Source organism: Doryrhamphus excisus, linkage group LG6, assembly GCF_037039965.1.
Source record: "Doryrhamphus excisus strain RoL-2023G ecotype Guam linkage group LG6, RoL_Dexc_Guam_v1.1, whole genome shotgun sequence".
Taxonomy (NCBI): Eukaryota; Metazoa; Chordata; class Actinopteri; order Syngnathiformes; family Syngnathidae; genus Doryrhamphus; species Doryrhamphus excisus.
In genome coordinates, this window is record NC_136362.1 from 20,762,328 (window position 1) to 20,782,277 (window position 19,950).

The window sequence follows — 19,950 nt, forward strand, 5'->3', positions numbered from 1 at the left end:
GATGGCACAGGTGAGTGAATCACATTGCTGTGACAATTTGAAGTGGTCACAATGAAACACCACCGATTAGATCCAATACCAAGTGCTGATTTTGCACAAGCTACAAAATCTAGCGCTTCCATTTCTCGGTGGATTTTTATCACCTTTGCTTCACAAATTATTGTTTGACCATTGAACATTTTTTTCTGGATTAAAAACACTTTACTAGTACACAAATGTGTCTATTCAATAATGTTTCATTGTGGTGCACAACTTATAAAAGGCTCTTGACAATCCAGATTTCCATGCAACGTCATGATCTATGTAGGAAAACAACCACAAGAAATGATAATCGTTTCATCTTTATTTGAGATTCTCATGTGATGCCAAAAAATGAGATGATATCATTGTGGCAGTCTTTTCATTTTACATGGGGCAAGTTCGGGCAAGTAGTTCTCACCTTAAGGATTCCCCATGGGCACGTCATTTTGGTTTTTAATGTAGAGCCCTGCAATATATTCAGAACTCCGCTGCCCGCCTCTTCACCTCCACCCGCTCCCGTCAACACATTACCCTGGTCCACGAAGCTCTCCACGATCTGACCCCCGCGCCATCCACGCCATCCACACAATCCCCCACGTCCATTTCGCTCCTCAGACTCCAACCTCCTGGCACTCCCCTGTAAGACCAAGCTCCGAACCTGGGGAGACAGAGCCTTCTCCATCACTGCCCCCACCCTCTGGAACTCTTTGCCCCATTCACTCCGTGCTTGCCCTGACCTTCCCAGTTCCAAAAAACAACAAAAAACCCACCTCTTTAAAGCAGTTTTTAATGTCTAACTTTTTATATCTGACTGCTGTGCCCCGCCCCACTTTTACTCATGTTTTAACTGTGTATTAACCAATGAATGTTGGATTTTTATGTATCTTTTACTCTGTTTACTTGCTTTTATTCAACTCTATTCTTCTCTAAAGTGTCTTTGAGTATTTTGAAAAGCGCTATACAAATAAAATGTATTATAAATATAAATTTATCTACAATAGCAGTAACTTAAATCTGTTATTAAGACTCCTGCATTTACGATACTGCTCTCACAATTTTAAGCCCTTCCTCAAAGTTTTGTGAGAACCGGTTAAGTAGTCTTTGCATAATCCTGCTGACCCACAAACCGCAATGAAATCATAACCTACTGGGGGGGGTTCCTTTAATCTAAAAATTACTGCTACAAATATGTTCCGACAGAACAGAACAGAAAATGTGAAATGTAATGCAATGACTTTTCCTCGCCTTATCTTGTCTTGCCTTCCGCTGATGATAAATAAGATGCTGCTGCTTCATCACTCCAAGCATCCAACTGACTGATGGAATGCTGACATGTTCCCCCCTCGGTGGCAAACGTGCATATGTAGGGTGGGCTCGACCCCTACCAGACTGATGACATACCCTATCAACCTGTGGGCTGTAACACATGCCTGTGCGTCTTTGAATTTGAGACTTCGTGCTCCTGATCCTAGCCGTGTGTCTGTCTGTACAGCAGCATGGCCTCACAGCGTGCAGTCCAGCTCTGGTTTCCGCTCTGAGGCCCTTGAAGTGGCCTGATGAAAGTCCGGGTATGATGGCGGTGAGACCAGCCTGATGTCGTGACCACAAGCTCTCAAACAGCAGGACAACAGAAGCTCTTAAAGCTGTTAAAAAAGATTACACACACTCATCGCCTAATCATGAAAACAGCTTTTTAAATATACTACTTCAGACAGCTATTACTTTGGATACATTTCAGTAGAGTTTAACTTACATTTTATTGTGTGGACCCACTCAAAGAAGAATTTAGCTTTTAACTATTCTATTCTATTGTAGCACACAATGAAGGGAAGTTAAGGAACAGAAAGGTGGAGGGATTAAAGGGTGGAAAAAAATCCAGCAGGGAACGGAAAAAAGGGGGAAGACAGATGGAGGAAAGCATCAAAGAAACATGTAAGGCAGTGGTTCCCAAACTTTCCACGTCGTGTATCCCTTCAGACATTTGACTTGAGCCATGTAAACCCTATTCCTGCACACGCCTCATTAATCCTCAAATATTGCTCATGATTAATTGGTTAATTAATTTTATAGTAATTCTGCTTCCAAAAATGTGTATTTTGCATGGTCAAAACATTTAATCTGAACATCAACAATGGAACATCTCTAGAGAGATCTGAAAAGGGCTGTACACCAACTGTAATTGAGGCCAAAGGTGCATCAACAAAGTATTGAGCAAAGGCTGTGAATACTTATGTTTGTGTAATTTGTCTGTTTTTTATTTTTAATAAATTGGCAACAATTTCAAAAAAAGGCATTTCACGTTGCCGTCATGGGGTGTTGTGTGTACAATTTTTGAGAAAAAAATAAATTTAATCCATTTTGGAATAAATCTGTGACATGTGATAAAGGTGAAGCATTGTGAATACTTTTCGGATGCACTGTACATTCAGTACACAAGACACAATTATCAATTATTATCCAGACACACAACAAAAATCAATCAGGGGTTAGTCTAGACTAATTTCCTCCTGCATCTCAATTATTTATCTTAACGGGACATTACGGACAACATGCTGTATTTATAACTGAATTTTCGATGATGGGTGGCATGCTTGGATGAGTGTGGTGTGGAAGAACTTGTACAGATCCCCTAACCTCAAGGCCTTTTCTCAGGTCTAACATCAGTGACCTTTACAAACATTCCCAGAGACTCCAACATATGTTATGTGTCAGACTATATTTTCTTCCATTTTCCCCTTCCTGTCGGTACTGCCAAATACTTTAGTGTCTCTCCTCCTGAGACCCACGAGGTCAATTGCATTTTTCCATTAAACAAATTGACTTGAGTGAAAACTAGAAAAGGTGTTTATTTTTGTATTTTGTAGTAGACAGCAGTACTGAGTGCTCACTGAATAATTCTTCCGTCCGTCATGTTTTCTATTGTATTGATAGGTACTTGATACTGCAAGAAGCAGATGCAATTATTTAAAAAAAAAAACAGTTTTTTTTTCCTACTATAAATTGCATTTTTTTTCAGTTTGCACCCTGACTGAAACACTAGGTTTGTAACAACTACCTGTATGTGCTGTTCCTGCCACTGTGATGAGTGATGTGGAATAAGATCGGGAGCTTGGTGAATTTGCTTTCGGGTAAATGGCTTGTTATGTTAATTTAGCCTACTCAGCCTCCCTGGTATGTTATTTATGCTCCTGTGTAGCTGAATAACTGTCAATGTGCCATGTTAATATAATGGATGCCTACTCAGCTTATTGTTCAGTGTCATATTGTCTATAGTTTCCTTTCCAGATGGTCTGTTCTTGGTGAAATACATTTCTAAATAAATATGATTGTCCAGTGAGGCATCTATATGTTTTTTTTTCCGCCACAGAGAGATGCCCAAGGGTGGAATCGAACTCGGGTCTCGGGAGGTCAAAGTGTAAATACACCGATATGAGGGATATTTAAAAACTGATTTCTCACCATTAAAGGGAAAGACCAACGGATTTTAACCAGCTTTCAGTCTTTTCGAGTTGTTTTTTAAGGTATATTCGTGCCAACGACGCCAGAAAATAATTAACCTTAACTAAGTAATCATTTTAATTACCTTCCAAAAGTGACGCACTGGGTTCATCTCGCCCAATACAACAACAACATAACACACTGATCTTACCTGCAGCGGGCTACACAGTTGATCGATCGCATGCAAGTTTACTTCTAATATGCCTGCTTGCCTGCTTGTTCCATTTAAAAGTCACTTGTAACGAGTGAGTGATCTTAAAACTTCTCATACCTATGCTTGGTTTGATCCAGAGTGTCCTGAACAAGTTACACGAAGAGGTAGAGTTCTGTAAATACATACGCATTTGTTAGAGTTCCTCTAGGTCCGCTTGGCTTTGGAAATCTTCTCCAGTTGTACTGGTGGCTCCTGAAGTAGGTGTCCAGCACAGCTTCATTTATGAGCCACGAAATCTGGGTGCTCAGTCACACACTTCTGTACATAGCCTGGATGCTCGTCGTCTTCTTCCACATCGGTTGGCTCAGGGTCGAATTGGTCCACTATTGTTTGTGCTTGTTGGATTTCATGACAGCACACACATTCGTCTTCTGTCGGCATGGCTTGGCATTTCTGGCATGTGCACCAGTAGTCGCCGGTAACCCGGCCGGCTGGTATGGCCGCCATTGTGGTTGTTCTGTCCGCCTCTTCAGCCGCTCTTCTCCTGGCTTCTACTTCTTCTGCTGTCAAGTTTGGCTCAAATTGGTAAGGCCGAATGGTTCCTCGATGAAAAAATTCATCTTCAGAAGACGAACTATTCCCAAAAGACGCCATAGTCTCAAATGGCAAGTGAATTTGGTCGGTCGTGTGTAGCGTGTCAATGGCAGTCAGTGTGTTATGTTGTTGTTGTATTGGGCGAGATGAACCCGGTGCGTCACTTCCAGAAGGTAATTAAAATGATTACTTAGTTAAGGTTAATTATTTTCTGGCGTCGTTGGCACGAATAGACATTAAAAAATAACTCGAAAAGACTGAAAGCTGGTTAAAATCCGTTGGTCTTTCCCTTTAAATAAGTAAATATTATCCATCCATCCATTTTCTATACCGCTTATCCTCTTTAGGGTCGCGGGGGTATGCTGGAGCCTATCCCAGCTGACTTCAATACTCCCCGGACTGGTCGCCTGTAATATTTCTAATACATAAATATTATAATAAATATTAATTCACAAGGCTGGCTCAGTGTTGACTTTGCTGTGATCGCTCAGAATAACCTAAAGCCTCAAGCACCATTCCACTGCCTTGATCGCAGTTCAGCTACAGTATGAGCACTTTAAGAATTTATAGGGTATACACATCCAACCGCTGCTATCAATGATGCATTATCATAGCGATTAGAAGAGCTATTTGCTATTCTGGGACTTAGTAGCCTCGCGTTTAGATTCCCGACCTTCACTCCTCACCTGGGCGGAGAGAGACGCGTCCATTTGTGGCTTCCTATATCACATTTCTTATCATTCTCATATTGCTCTTTGGGCCCCGCCGCCTTCCCCCACATCTCCTCACTTGTGTCCTGTGATTAGTCACCTCCATCCTTTGCCATCTCCCTTGTCTGAAATAACTCACTGCAGCACCAGCCTCCTTCTCGGCAGCCTTTCCTTCCTTCCGCTCTCTGCCTACACTCACCAGTGCAAGCTGCTTCCATTTTTCTCCTGGCTTTATGTGTCATCTTCCAACCCTCCGGCCAAACCTTCTATCTTCTCCTGTTTCACTCATTCCGCTTCCATCTCTCTTTTTTCTCATTTGCTCTGAGCATTTGCTCCATGAACATCTTCTTGAACATCTTCTTGAGCAACCGTCATCCCATCATCATGAATCACACTTTTATTTATAATTCTGAGGGGATCGGGGGGGGGGGTGGCCTACTTGTCATTCTATTGACTCATCTGCCAAGCTCGTGTCCATCATTAGCTCCCTTTTAGACAATAAGGAGCATCAGAGAAGCAGCTGCAAGCCACAGCTGCACTATTACTGATGCCCTGCTGGGTGTGAGTGTGTGTGTGTGTGTGTGTGTATACTGGCTGTGTTTGTATTTAACTTTTCTCTAATTGGAAGGTTTTTATCATTTTCTGCCTTTTGTGTCCATGTGTGTGTGGGCTGCGAGTAAAGCCCATCACCATAATTAGGGAAGACCAGCCACACATGGGTCTCCCCTGACACTTCCCCTCTAAGATGTAAATATTCATGAGACTCTTAAGCACTTTCATGAGCTCTGTAATTGCGGCCCAAACAGACAATGTGAAAACAAGGGGAGCAAGGAAGGGAGGCTGACATGCATCTTAGATTCCGCCACAAAATGACTACAGTGGTATAATGGAGCAGGTGTTCAGTAATCCCTCGCTTATCACGGTTAATTGGTTCCAAATCTGACTGTGATAAATGATTTTCCACCAAGTCGGAAGTAGATCGGGGGTCTCAAACTCAATTTACCTGGGGGCCACTGGAGCTCGGGTCTGGGTGAGACTGGGCCGCATCAGGTTTTCCAAAAAAATAAAAACGCATTTATTAAAAACAGAAAAATGAATAAACTTTGCTTTGGTTCCGATTTTCTACAAGAAAAGTTCTGATAAAACATTCCACTGTTCTCAAATGTCTTACTTTTTATTTTTCTACACAAAACAAGATGAAAAATAAATAAATCAAGAATAAAGAAAATCAATCAATCAGTAATAAATAAATATAATAATAATAAAACCATACCATACAGCATCCATATCAAACTTGCGCGGGCCGCACTAACCTTAAACTTTCATATCAAGGCGGGGGCCTCAAACTAGTGTCCTGCGGTCCACATCTGGCCCGCGGGCCGCGTGTTTGAGACCCCTGATTTAGATAATGAAAACCCTGCTTATGACCTTCTATGTTTTTTAACATTATTAGATCCCTCTAGACGTGAACTACAGTCAGCTTTACACTCATATTACCCAGACATAACAAAAGTAAAACTACAAATTATGCTCATGTGTGTTGCTATAAATGTGTTCCCTAGGGGGGCTCAGAGGAGGACAACAGGAAGTAATGTTGAGGGTTTAGCCTGGCATAAGTTACTGCAGCAACAATAGCCTGTGTTTTTATTAGGGATTATTGTGCCCATTGGGAAATAGTACAAGCATGTAATAAAAGTCTGTTGTTGCAGCAATCAAGTCCGGCGTTTGTGCATATCACCGTGACAGTAATATTACTGACACCTCGTGACCAGTGTGGAATAGTACATAATATTCACAGCATCTTTGACTGCATCATATGTATTTTAATTCATTTAGACAATTCTAGGGGCGGCACGGCGGTCGAGTGGTTAGTGGCGCGCAGACCTCACAGCTAGGAGACCAGGGTTCAATTCCACTGTGTGGAGTTTGCATGTTCTCCCCGTGCATGCGTGGGTTTTCTCCGGGTACTCCGGTTTCCTCCCACATTCCAAAAACATGCTAGGTTAATTGGCCACTCCAAATTGTCCATAGGTATGAATGTGAGTGTGAATGGTTGTTTGTCCTGTGATTGGCTGGCGACCAGTCCAGGGTGTACCTCTCGCCCAAAGACAACAGGGATAGGCTCCAGCGCCCCCCGCGACCCTCGTGAGGAAAAAGCGGTAAAAAATGAATGAATGAATGAATAGACAATTCTATTTCTATTTTTTTAAATAAGCTCATCATTCTGACTTTGGATTGTTTTGAATTGGTTGAGAAATATGGGACGTACAAAACATGAAGTGGAATAAGGAGTAGTAGTGGACTAAATGGATTCAAACTAGTGTAGGACTTTATATGAAACAGGTTAACAGACCACTGAGTCAATACAGCAACACTTTAGTGAGGCATTGAAGAAAATGTCCACATTCAGCTTGGAGCATCTGCCAAGTAAATATGAGCGATCTGCGGTACTGTCTATACAAGTACAAAAGATACAAAAGATTTTGTTTGAAGAGAATAAAATCTAAGCTCTTGTTTGTGGTACAGGACCTGATAATGTTCATCAGTATTTTAAAAATAACAAGATTACATAAACAATCATAAAGCAGCAATTGAAAAGCGGATGTAAGTTATAGTTGTCAGCGTACAGCTCGGAAAGCAGTACCGATTTACTCTGAAAATGCGTCCACACACAACCATTATCATCCAAATAGCTGGCTATTTAGTGTAAACACCATGACTATCTAGCACTGCCTCCAAGATTATATCCACGTTTTCAGGTCAAAACCGCTTTAGAGATTTTAGCGTTTGGGAAGGCAAGGCTCGACAATAACGATGTACCGATGGCCCGGGGCAAGTTAAAACAAAATTGGGGCAAGTAAATCCAATCAGTGATATTCCCGTCGGGCAAGTGCACTTTGGCATGCCATACTGCCAAGAGTTTTTTTAAAAGCGGTTCTTGTTGGGTGTTGGTAAAACACGGACTGCGTAATTCCGGTGGTAATTTGCAAACCAATCCTTGCAAATCTTGAAATGGACCAATCAGAATCCTTTATTTAGACCGCGGTCCGCGTTTTACCCACACCTGTTCTTGTTGGCGATCAACCAATCAGCGATGGTTTGACTAGGAAAACATCTATCATGGCGTCCCTGCCAACATGGTCTAATTCTTCAACAACTTGTGAAGGAAAACATCAAAAAGTGATGAACCAGTGCCTCCTAAACAAGTATTTTATTAGCGGCAGCAAATCAAATGATGGCACAGGTGAGTGAATCACATTGCTGTGACAATTTGAAGTGGTCACAATGAAACACCACCGATTAGATCCAATACCAAGTGCTGATTTTGCACAAGCTACAAAATCTAGCGCTTCCATTTCTCTGTGGATTTTTCTCACCTTTGCTTCACAAATTATTGTTTGACCATTGAGCATTTTTTTCTGGATTAAAAACACTTTACTAGTACACAAATGTGCCTATTCAATAATGTTTCATTGTGGTGCAGAACTTATAAATATCACTGCTTACTACGACTACCATGTGTAAGGTAGTATGGCATGCCATGTTAACATACAGCTACACTATTTTTCAGACATTCCTCCAAATGCAATGCGTCAGTACTATTTGATGAATTATCAGCATATATTGATACATGATATCATTATGGCAGTCTTTTCATTTTACATGTGGCAAGTTCGGGCAAGTAGTTCTCACCTTAAGGAAAAACCTCATTTTGGTTTTTAATGTACGTAGAGCCCTGGGAGGGCTAAATTGTTTAATGTGTACAGGTGACAGATACTGCAGCTGCTGCTGTTTTCTAGAGTGGGAAAATGTGAAAACACCGGCTTGTCGGCTTGTGTGTAGAAAAGCAATACAAATACCTGAGTATTTCCACGAATGTGACTCAACCCTGATGTGTGTTTGGGCTCCTGATCCTGCTGCTAAATTTGATGGAATTCATGTTTCCCCATCAAAGAACCGCAACTCCCAGTGCCGGCAGCACTCATGCAGATCCGCACCATGACACTATCTATCCCCCGGATGTGTGGACTCGAGTCACATGACTTAAACTTGAGTCACAATTTTGATGACTTTGGAACTTTGTAACTTGACCTGGTCCTCAATAACTTGGGACTTGACTCGGACTTTAGTCTGATGATCTGAAAATACTTAATCAGTGTGTGTATTGAGTGAAGCCTATGTCACCGGAGGACGTACGATTATGGCTGTGTGACTTTTAGTGTTTCCCAAATCACATCAGCATTTTTTATTGCTGTTGTTGTTCGTGGAGAACATGAAGGGGTACGATCTCAACATGCATGGGGGACATATGAAATATCTGAACATGCATTGGCCACACTAATCATGTACATAGGGTCCACATGTGGTGAACAACACGTAGGAATCTGCAAGTGTGACGTACGAAAAACAGCAAAGAATACGAAAGACACACGTTGGCTGTACGAATGACGCACAAAGACGTACAAAGTGTCAAAGTCTTGCTATCTGTAAAAATGTTTCACATGACAAAGAACCTCTACGGCTGATCTAGAGCTCGAAAATCACACGCACATCCTCAGTGCGTTTTTTGCAGCCGTAGCAACCCGTACGACCGGTTGTTACCAAGGCTTTAAGTGCACCAAAGCTCACTTTGCTAGATCCACTTCTAAGCCTACTGAAACATCAAATAGTAGTGTGAGAAAAGTGGGGCTCGGAAAAGCAGTCTGGTCTATTTTTGGAAGTACTGTACATGGAGGAGAGAGAAATGTTACAAAACCTTAAAACCTTAAAGATGAGATGTGATAACTCAGAAAAGAGACTCGGCGGAGAAATCCTATTTCAACATTTCCAAAGTCCCATTACTCAGAAAATAACATCAAAAAGGTGTTGTTTTCCCTCACAATTTTTTCAAGTATTAGAAAAAATGATCTCTATTTCAGCCCGACTCCATTGCATTTATCCAAATGGGAAAGGCCATCACAGTGTCATGGAAGCCGTGGAAATCAAAGGCAGACCGCAGCAGATTCAAAATTGGGGAAAGCGCACACGCAAACATTACAATGACTCACAACAAAATGACAAATAAGCGAGACCTTGCCAAGTCAGACACCGCCGTCATTTATATGTAAATGAGCACACTTTGCTCGACAGGAAACACATGATGCAGCAACAGTCCGATCAAATTACACGGGATGTCACCAGAGATGATGGGCAACGCCAGAGAGCCAAACGACGTGTGACAAGAGTGGACATGAGAATGTGATGGTGACAGCTTCAGCTAGAGCAGGACGTTTGCTGAAACACATCTGGGACAGTTCCCAGAAGGCTCCCAGTACTGTATGTCATCCCAGTGTGGATCAACCCTGCTAGGATCTGCCTCAGAGCGATGTCAGCTGGCCTTTAAATACCGATCAAACTTAAAGATATGGAAAATATTTATACGTATACATTTGCCGTATTAACTAACCATGGTCCTTTTACAATATATTGCATCATTAATTCATTTGTTGTGTCCTCTGAAAGAAAATCAGCAGTCACGCAATCAAACATGAGCAACAACAAAGAAAAGTAGACCGATAACACCTTTTTCATCTTCCTTCACCGTTTAGGGCTTAGAATTTCACAGCTTTACTGTATTACGGTTTTTATTTTTTTTTTGCATCACCTTGACGACGTCTTTATTACTCATATGTTGCCACAAAGGAGCTATCGTTGCAGGCTGCAGTTACAGAAGACACTACATAAGTGATTCCAAGTATAGAAGAACTGAGGGCCAACTGGTAAGTCAGAACTATTATTGCATCACAAGTATGCTGTAGAAGTAATTGATCCGTCACAGTTTTTCAAAGATAAATAAATTAATAAATCATGCTGTGTTTCAGGGGTCTCAAACTCAATTTACCTGGGGGCCACTGGAGCTAGGGTCTGGGCAAGGCTGGTTTTCCAAAATATCTTAATTTCTCCAGTGGTGAAAGTTCTCAAATATCTTAATTTTTATTTTTCTACACAAAATAGGATGATAAATAAATAAACAAATCAATAATAAAGAAAATCAATCAATCAGTAATAAATAAATATAATAATAATAATAAAACGGCAAATAATAAAAACTTAAGAAACCACATATAGTTGGTGGGTAGACAAATTATTTTTTTCAGATTAAAATGAACAAAGCATTATTAGAGCCCTGTAGACATGACAAAACACGACTATAGTCACATTTATACTCTTTTTATTTACAACATATTGCGCAACTGCAGGGTCTTGAGACACATGCTAACTCGCAAACTAGAGAGCTAGCGACCTAAACAGTAGCCTTCAAGTTATTCCCTTTAAACTTAAACAGCCAAAAACTTACGGATAGGGAGGATAACTATTAACAGTTATTTAACCTTTAACATGAACATTAATCAAACGTAATAATTTTTTCTGGGTACATGATACCATACAGCATCCATATCAAACTTGCGCGGGCCGCACTAACATGAAACTTTCATATCAAGGCGGGGGCCTCAAACTCGTGTCCCGCGGGCCGCGTGTTTGAGACTCCTGCTGTGGTTGAATACAGCCTATTATTAGTCCAAAATGTGCTTATTTAATTTTTTTCTGCTTAGATTGAGCATTTTCAAGCATAAAAATGGCCAAATGAACTAAAATACAAGTACAGTCCTCTCTCTTCACGTTGCACTTTAAATTTTGCGGCCCTGTGATTTCCGTGTTAACGGAATCGCAGAAGGAAATCCCATAAATTGGCCAATAAAAAATTAATTTACTGTTTAACGCTGCAAACTGACATAATGCAAACGAGTCTTGTCATTGTCAGAAGAAGGAACGTTCGTGTGGTACTTCCCCAGTAGATGAGATGGCTCAATCATTGCGGAACGCTAAACATAAACAACCGGCGTCTCCTCTATCGGCCAATCCAGCCATCCGATTTCTATGCCGCTTATCCTCACTGAGGTCGCAGGGGTGTGCTGGAGGCTATCCCAGCTCACCTTGGCGGGGGTACACACATGATGTGCCAGTGGTGAGTAAGCCAGACATCAAACCCACTCAAACAACACAGACCCACTTTTGTCTTCATTCATTCATTCATTTTCTACCGCTTTTTCCTCACGAGGGTCGCAGGAGCTGGAGCCTATCCCAGTCTATCTTCAGGCGAGAGGCGGGGTACACCCTGGACTGGTGGCCAGCCAATCACAGGGCACATATAGACAAACAACCATTCACACTCACATTCATACCTATGGACAATTTGGAGTGGCCAATTAACCTAGCATGTTTTTGGAATGTGGGAGGAAACCGGAGTACCCGGAGAAAACCCACGCATGCACGGGGAGAACATGCAAACTCCACACAGAGATGGCCGAGATCGCCTAACTTTGTGGCATGCGTGCTAACCACACGGTTTGCCTTGTCAATTTCTGCTTTTTTTAGTTTTCTTGATCAAATATATTTTTTTATATTTTTCACAGAGATGGCCGAGGGTGGAATTGAACCCTGGTCTCCTAGCTGTGAGGTCTGCGCGCTAACCACTAGACCGCCATGCCGCCCACTTTTGTCTTGTGACTGTCAAAATCTGATGTCCCATCAGCAGCAGGACCAACAACTCCTCTGGGTAACATTATTTCCATCCAAATAAAAAGTTTAAAAAAAAACCCAGACAAACTTTTCACACTTTCCTCATCACAGCACAACTCTCAGCATCAGGCCCACAACACTCTGATGTTTATTGCACCTCGAATGAGTCTAATTTTAGGGCTTTGCCGGGTCTGATCTTTGAGTCTGCTTCCTGTGGCACACAACAAACCAGTGGGGGAGGAGGGGGGAAATTAACTCATTAAAAATAATGACAGCGGATGGAAAAACGACTCACACTGACAACTCGGTGAGCAATAGCAAGTGACAATAAACAGAGCTAAATGAAAGCAGAACCGAACTGCATGAGTGACATGCTGACTTATTTGATGTGCAGTAACAAAGTCAGCTCATTCCTTTGCAAATTGTCCGCAGACGTAGTATTAATACAGTATACCAAAAACACTATGTGGCCCTCGAGCGTCAAGAATCTCATCTCTGAAGAAATGTCCACAGATGAGAGATAGAAAAACAATGACAATTGGCCTCCACACAATGAAAAGCACTGACCTCCATTTACAGTACAACTTCACTTCTACAACTTTATTCACAACCGTCTATTTGCATTTTGTCACGTGTCTCTTGGTTGCACTGCTTCCAGTGCATGTACAGTATTCTATGTATATAACATTTTGTACAATCAGATTGCAGCCGCTTTGTCATCAGTACACATACTATGTGTAATCTGCTCAGGGCCTTCAGAAACAGTAGTGCTGGCCCATATCACTAAAACACTGTTAGCAATAGGGCTGTTTCTTTGACCAATTAGATTTCAAATGCACCTCACAGGGACAGCTGGCAGGCGTACAGTTATTTTTTCTGCCCTCTGATTGGCCCTCTGATTGGGACTTGAACGCATCATCACATAGCATAGCAGGGCTTAAAGGTATTTTTTTTTAAATCATCATTCACAATCCTCATGTGAAACATGAATATTTCTACCCCTTTTCAGTGCATTCTAGTGCAAGAAAACGAGTTAATATGAGCTAGCTAACAACAGACATCATGGGAAGTACACAATTTGACGCTAAAGCCCTCACAAAACAAAAATGGGACAAAAAAACGGCAACAATGTTCCATTTCCATAACGGACATATATATTAACCAAGCAACAACAATATTGTTATTCCAGCAGCTAACACGAAAAACTATATTTATCTGACGGATTAACGCGACGCCTCAGTAGCCGCTCGTATCAGCATTACTCTATACAGATGGAAGAGTGGATACCTAGCTCTCAATTTTGCTACAAAGACTCATCAAGATGCTTGTTTGTGGTCTGCATTTTTCCTGCATAGTGTTGTTGCCGTGTCTATGCTGCTGTTATTGACAGAAGTAACGTAAGATCAATGCGCGATGTGAAATCAATGCGCCAAGGAAGTTTCGGTAGTGTTGTAAATCATCAAAATACAGCAAGATACTGCAAGTATCCTTGTGCCAGATGATGTAGTGTACAGATTTGGCAAAATTTAGAGACAATGTATTAGATCAGGGGTCTCAAACACGCGGCTTGCGGGCCAAATGTGGCCCGCAGGACACTAGTTTGAGGCCCCCGCCTTGATATGAAAGTTTAATGTTAGTGCGGCCCGCGCAAGTTTGATATGGATGCTGTATGGTATCATGTACCCAGAAAAAATAATTACGTTTGATGAATGATCATGTTAAAGGTTAAATAACTGTTAATAGTTATCCTCCCTATTCGTGTGGAAGTGGTAAGTTTTTGGCTTTTTAAGTTTAAAGGAAATAACTTGAAGGCTACCGTTTAGGTCGCTAGCTCTCTAGTTTGCGAGTTAGCATGTGTCTCAAGACCCTGCAGTTGCGCAATATGTTGTAAATAAAAAGAGTATAAATGTGACTATAGTCGTGTTTTGTCATGTCTACAGGGCTCTAATAATGCTTTGTTCATTTTAATCTGAAAAAAATCATTTGTCTACCCACCAACTATATGTGGTTTCTTAAGTTTTTATTATTATTATTATTATTATATTTATTTATTCCTGATTGATTGATTTTCTTTATTCTTGATTAGTTTATTTTTCATCTTATTTTGTGCAGAAAATAAAAATTAAGATGTCTGAGAACAGTGGAATGTTTTATCAGCGCTTTTATTGTAGAAAATCGGAACCAAAGCACTGAAAAAGTTTGTATATTTTTCTGTTTTTAATAAATGTGTTTTTTTTGTTTTGTTTTTTTGAAAACCTGATGCGGCCCAGTCTCACCCAGACCTTAGCTCCAGTGGCCCCCAAGTAAATTGAGTTTGAGACCCCTGTATTAGACAATAAAGGGTTGACTGGCTTTGTCGTTTTAGTAATAATGGCATTCATCCCCAATTCTGTATCACCACACATTGCCATATTGCACTTCAATAAATTATTGATGGTTTGTATAATCATGACGTGATAGTGGTGCTATTAAGAGTTGGTTCGTGTCGCTTAAGTACGCACTGAAGGTCCAAGTATGAAATGAACCGCCCACCACCGCATCCTTCAAGAATTGAGTGGAAATTCAAAAGGTAAGAGAGGAAGCACTTCAAAATGTGCAGCATTAATCAGTTTTCAAATGCTGTAAATGAGATGAGAAAAAACATCAGCAAAGGGTCGCCGAGTACCAAGGTAAGACAATGATGAGGAGAACAAGGGGCATATTAAATTGCGTGAAATCTTAATTCGGTCCCTCTTATGTTGGCAGCCCATCCCGTCGACATAAAATGTGCGATCCAAAGGGGAAAAATTGATGCATATGTTGACATTTGTTGTTAACAGTGGCATTGGTAACTTAGTCATTAGAGGCCTCTTGACATGAAACAACCACATAAATAGGGACCTTTACATTTGCATTACACGATATAGTGGATAAAACCCATTTCAGACATAATAATTATTGTTGTTGTTGCTGTTGTGCCTGTTGTCAGATAATTTAAAGCTGCAACAAATGCCTGTTGTTCGAGCTATCAAGCCTGGTGCTTGTCTACATGTTCAAATCATTTAGACATTTTCATTCATTCATTCATTTTCTACCGCTTTTTCTTCACGAGGGTCGTGGGGGTTGCTGGAGCCTATCCCAGCTGTCTTTGGGCGAGAGGCAGGGTACACCCTGGTGGCCAGCCAATCACAGGGCACATATAGACAAACAACCATTCACACTCACATTCATACCTATGGACAATTTGGAGTGGCCAATTAACCTCGCATGTTTTTGGAATGTGGGAGGAAACCGGAGTACCCGGAGAAAACCCACGCATGCACGGGGAGAACATGCAAACTCCACACAGAGATGGCCGAGGGTGGAATTGAACCCTGGTCTCCTGGCTGTGAGGTCTGCGTGCTAACCACTCGACCGCCGTGCCGCCCCATTTAAATATTTTTATTCTTGAAAATGCTTAATTAAGGCAAAATATATGGTAATGATTTTATTTCATTTGGACATGCATCAGATTACAATTGAGTGCATCCCATAATCAGTTCCCAGTTCCACATGTCCAAAAGGAGTAGGAAGAAGTAAAGCGTATTAAATCCTACCCCTCCATCTGGTACTTTTACAATCAGTAACTGTTACATTTGTTCACTTCCTGCTTTCCATAATATAGTTTAAGGTTTTTTGTATTTTTTTTTTTAAATAATGCACCTCGTACCAAATTATGAGGTGATATAAGCATCCAATGCCATAATGGGTACCATAGTAAGTGTCAATATAGTGATATATATAGCACATCATGACTGGTTCAAGACTCTTCATCCTTGTATTTAGCAAACATCAACTGCTTGTATTGTTTCTTCAATTGGCTGTGAACAAGTGAAGCCATGCAATTGGAACCCCGATATGGAGAGGAACGACTGTATAGTTAAATGGGGTGGAGCTGCAGAGTAAGGGGAGAAGAGAGGTGGGAGGTAGCTGATCTCCTGTAGTGACCAGCTGGTTCCATTGTGTAGACAGATAAATGACTCCTTGTCACACTTGCAACACTCCTCCTCCATCTTTCAGTCCTCCATCCTCCCATCATGACAGGCCATCCATCAACCAGAAGACGCCACGACACATATGCATTATACGCCTTTATCTGTGGGAGCGTGTGCTTGAGTACCCATCTCCTGCTTCTGCTCTCCTTTTAATATCATCCGCACCATCTTATCCACTTGTCCTACATCTCTTACCTCGTTTGCACTCTTTGTGTGGCTATCTGGCCTTTTTCTGTCACCACTCACGCCCTGCCTGCGCTTCATCCTTTACGTGTCCTTGTCCCCCCTCTCACCTCCCGTCTGGTATAGAAAGCTGGATAAATGTCAAGGTAGCCGCAGAGAGGATGGAACACTCGGTTCGATTGGATACTCAAAATGCTTAAGGTCACCCCTGGGTGACCCCCTCAGAAGTGTAGTTAAGGCGGACGGTGAAACAAAAGGTCCCAAGTGAAGCACAAACATCTCCTGTTGAAAGCCTTCATTTAAACCCTCACAGCTCTACGGTATCAGCATCAGTATGACCATACTGTATGCTACATTATCACATACTACAGTATTAATTGGCCCTGTACCCTAGAAACCGCCCATGAATGATACGGGAAAAGGCCGAAATGATACTGTGTCAAAGCCCAGGGCAGTGATACTGATAAAATATAGAGTTTAACCATGTCCAGTATCAGCCCCCGTAGCTGTCCACTGAAATGTGAAACAACCAATCAGAGAACAGCACACGAGTGCTTAGTGCCTAGTGCTTCTCCAGTCACCAAAAAACCCAAACTTGATTAATGGAACTTTAATTGTCAGACATTGATAAGATAAGACTGTTGATAAAATATTATTGTTGAAATATTTTTGCAATTATTGTGTTTACACTGTTTAGATATAATACATGTAATAAACTGAACATCTTCTGGAAACCAAATGGTCTTTTGATTAAATAGTATGTGATAATAAGCTCATGATTAAATAGTATGTGATAATAAGATCGTGAAATAATAAGATCAGCATAAGTGATACTGACACTTTGGGGCATGATACCTGGCCTGATACCAGACAAACCATCTGATAACGTATAAATATCAATATATATATATATATATATATATATATATATATATATATATATATATATATGTATGCATGCGGCAGGAAGAGAGTTCACTCAGTGCATTGGTCTCAGCACCTTGGCGCATTTGTTCCATAAAACAAGCATGAATGGAGTGAACCACCTTTGGAGTGTCTAGGTGGGTGGAGGCTGGACCAATAGCATACACACAGAGTGCAGTCACGTGCAGAATAGTGTATTTGAGAATATTCAAAACACCTCTCAGTATTATGTGGTTATATTTAATCCACAAAAGCAATAACAACTGTGTATGTTTTGTTTTATTTAGAAAGTGTAGCAATTTAGTGCGACATAGTATTTTGTGTTTCTTTTAACTTATTAGTACAGGTGACAACACTGATCACATGACAAAATATCGATGCTTGCTCATCCTAAGTGATTGTCTACATACTGTTTTGATTTGTTTGTTGTCAAAGTTTAAAACTGCGCATTCGCGTCATTAAACTTCCATTTCCATCTGACCATTGTCAAGAGGACAGTTTAGCCTACATGGCACCAGTAATATTGAGGGAGGCGCACCATCGGGGGAGTACATCATTTCTGTATTAAACAACGGATATTTACTAGAAAAAACGGATGTTAACGTCAGAAAATGCACCAAGTTTGTCTCAGTTTGTTTGACCAAAAATGGCTTACATACGTCAACAAAGAAGAAGAAATACGCGCAGGTCGCCTGCCAACAGCTACACGTTGTACAGCATGTAAACACACAAACACTCACCGCACGGAAGCTCAACTCCTCTCCAAACGTCACTTTTTTACGATGGTTTAACAGCACTGACAGCAAAAAAAACGATGGCTCTCCTCTTTGCTGTTACATTTTATTCCAGCAATGTTGTGATGAAGAGACGGGCTGTTTCTTTGTTGCAGTAAACGATAGCTCGCGTGAAGCCTAAAGCAGTCCAGCCTCGATACGGTGTGTCCATTAACATTGCACGGAGCGCACTGATTGGCTTCTTCCACCAAGACAGCTCTCACGCTATTGGCTACTGGGCTGATGGTATGTTTACGGGCTGCCTAAAAAGTCCGCCAAATTAACTCTACCATATACACTAACTGTACTAATTGTTTTCAATTTCAGTACATCTCATACACTTATAAACTGAAAATCCTAAGTGCTTCAATTTAATAAAGTGATAAAATACAATAAGGATACTAGATATTTGAAAATGTTCTTTGTTTTAAAAACACTACCGTATATGAAGAATATCTGATAGCTTTCAGTAGTTGAATCGAACACATAACAGTGGTTGATTCATCAGAACGTTTAGTCTTAGCCACGAGTGACGTGTTATAATAAATACAATAGAAATACCATAGTCCACGCACATTAAACAATCTAAAACCTGTGTGTGTGCTAAATAACGCAATAACAGTTTAACATTCAGGTCAACAGTGGAATGCTTCTTCAAACGCATCTTATTAGAAAGTTCTGTGGCTCCCTCTACTGGTAGTATAATTCAATCCATTTTATTTATATAGCACATTTTAGAAACACTGTGTTGCACAGAATTTACTTTTGTCAGAACTTAAAAAATTTAATAAAAACACAGACACTTAAAACAGTAAAATATTATTTAAAAAAAGTAAAATAATAAAAAGCAATAATTATAAGTAAACAAAAAAGAAATACATTCATTCATTTTCTACCGCTTTTTCCTCACGAGGGTCGCGGGGGGTGCTGGAGCCTATCCCAGCTGTCTTCGGGCAAGAGGCGGGGTACATGCTGGACTGGTGGCCAGCCAATCCCAGGGCACATATAGACAAACAACCATTCACACTCACATTCATACCTATGGACAATTTGGAGTGGCCAATTAACCTAGCATGTTTTTGGAATGTGGGAGGAAACCGGAGTACCCAGAGAAAACCCACGCATGCACGGGGAGAACATGCAAACTCCACACAGTGATGGCCGAGGGTGGAATTGAACCCTGGTCTCCTAGCTGTGAGGTCTGCGCGCTAACCACTCGACCGCCGTGCCGCCAAAAGAAATACAATAAAAAGGAAAATTAAAAAACAATTAAAACACTAAAAGAAAGTAGGTAAAATAAAAACAAAAATAAAACCAATTAAAACTTAAAGAAAAGACAAAAAACGACTCACGCAGAGATAAAAGTCGGAAAATAAGTCGGTTTTAAGACGAGACTTTCTATTGCTTTCAAATGTGGGGGCCTTTTTGCATGAGGGGGTACAGAGTTGCATAGCTGGGGGCCCACTACAAAAAAAGGGCCGCTCTCCCCTGGTCTTAAGTCTCGTCTTGGGTACCATCAG

The 19,950-nt window shown here is 41.0% G+C and overlaps 1 protein-coding gene across 2 annotated transcripts in view; it reads right to left on the reverse strand.

The window, feature by feature from the left end:
* spsb4a (splA/ryanodine receptor domain and SOCS box containing 4a) overlaps nucleotides 1-18,601 on the reverse strand; it is an 83,943-nt gene extending 65,342 nt beyond the window's left edge. Inside the window, exon 1 of one of the 2 annotated variants that reach the window (XM_058069092.2) lies at nucleotides 18,398-18,601. The gene's annotated coding sequence lies outside the window, so the exon portion shown is untranslated. Of the gene's footprint in view, nucleotides 1-1,266; nucleotides 1,384-18,397 lie in introns of those variants that run through there. The other variant, XM_078791641.1, reaches the window with a different exon arrangement.
* Between the last annotated feature and the right edge of the window lie 1,349 nt (nucleotides 18,602-19,950).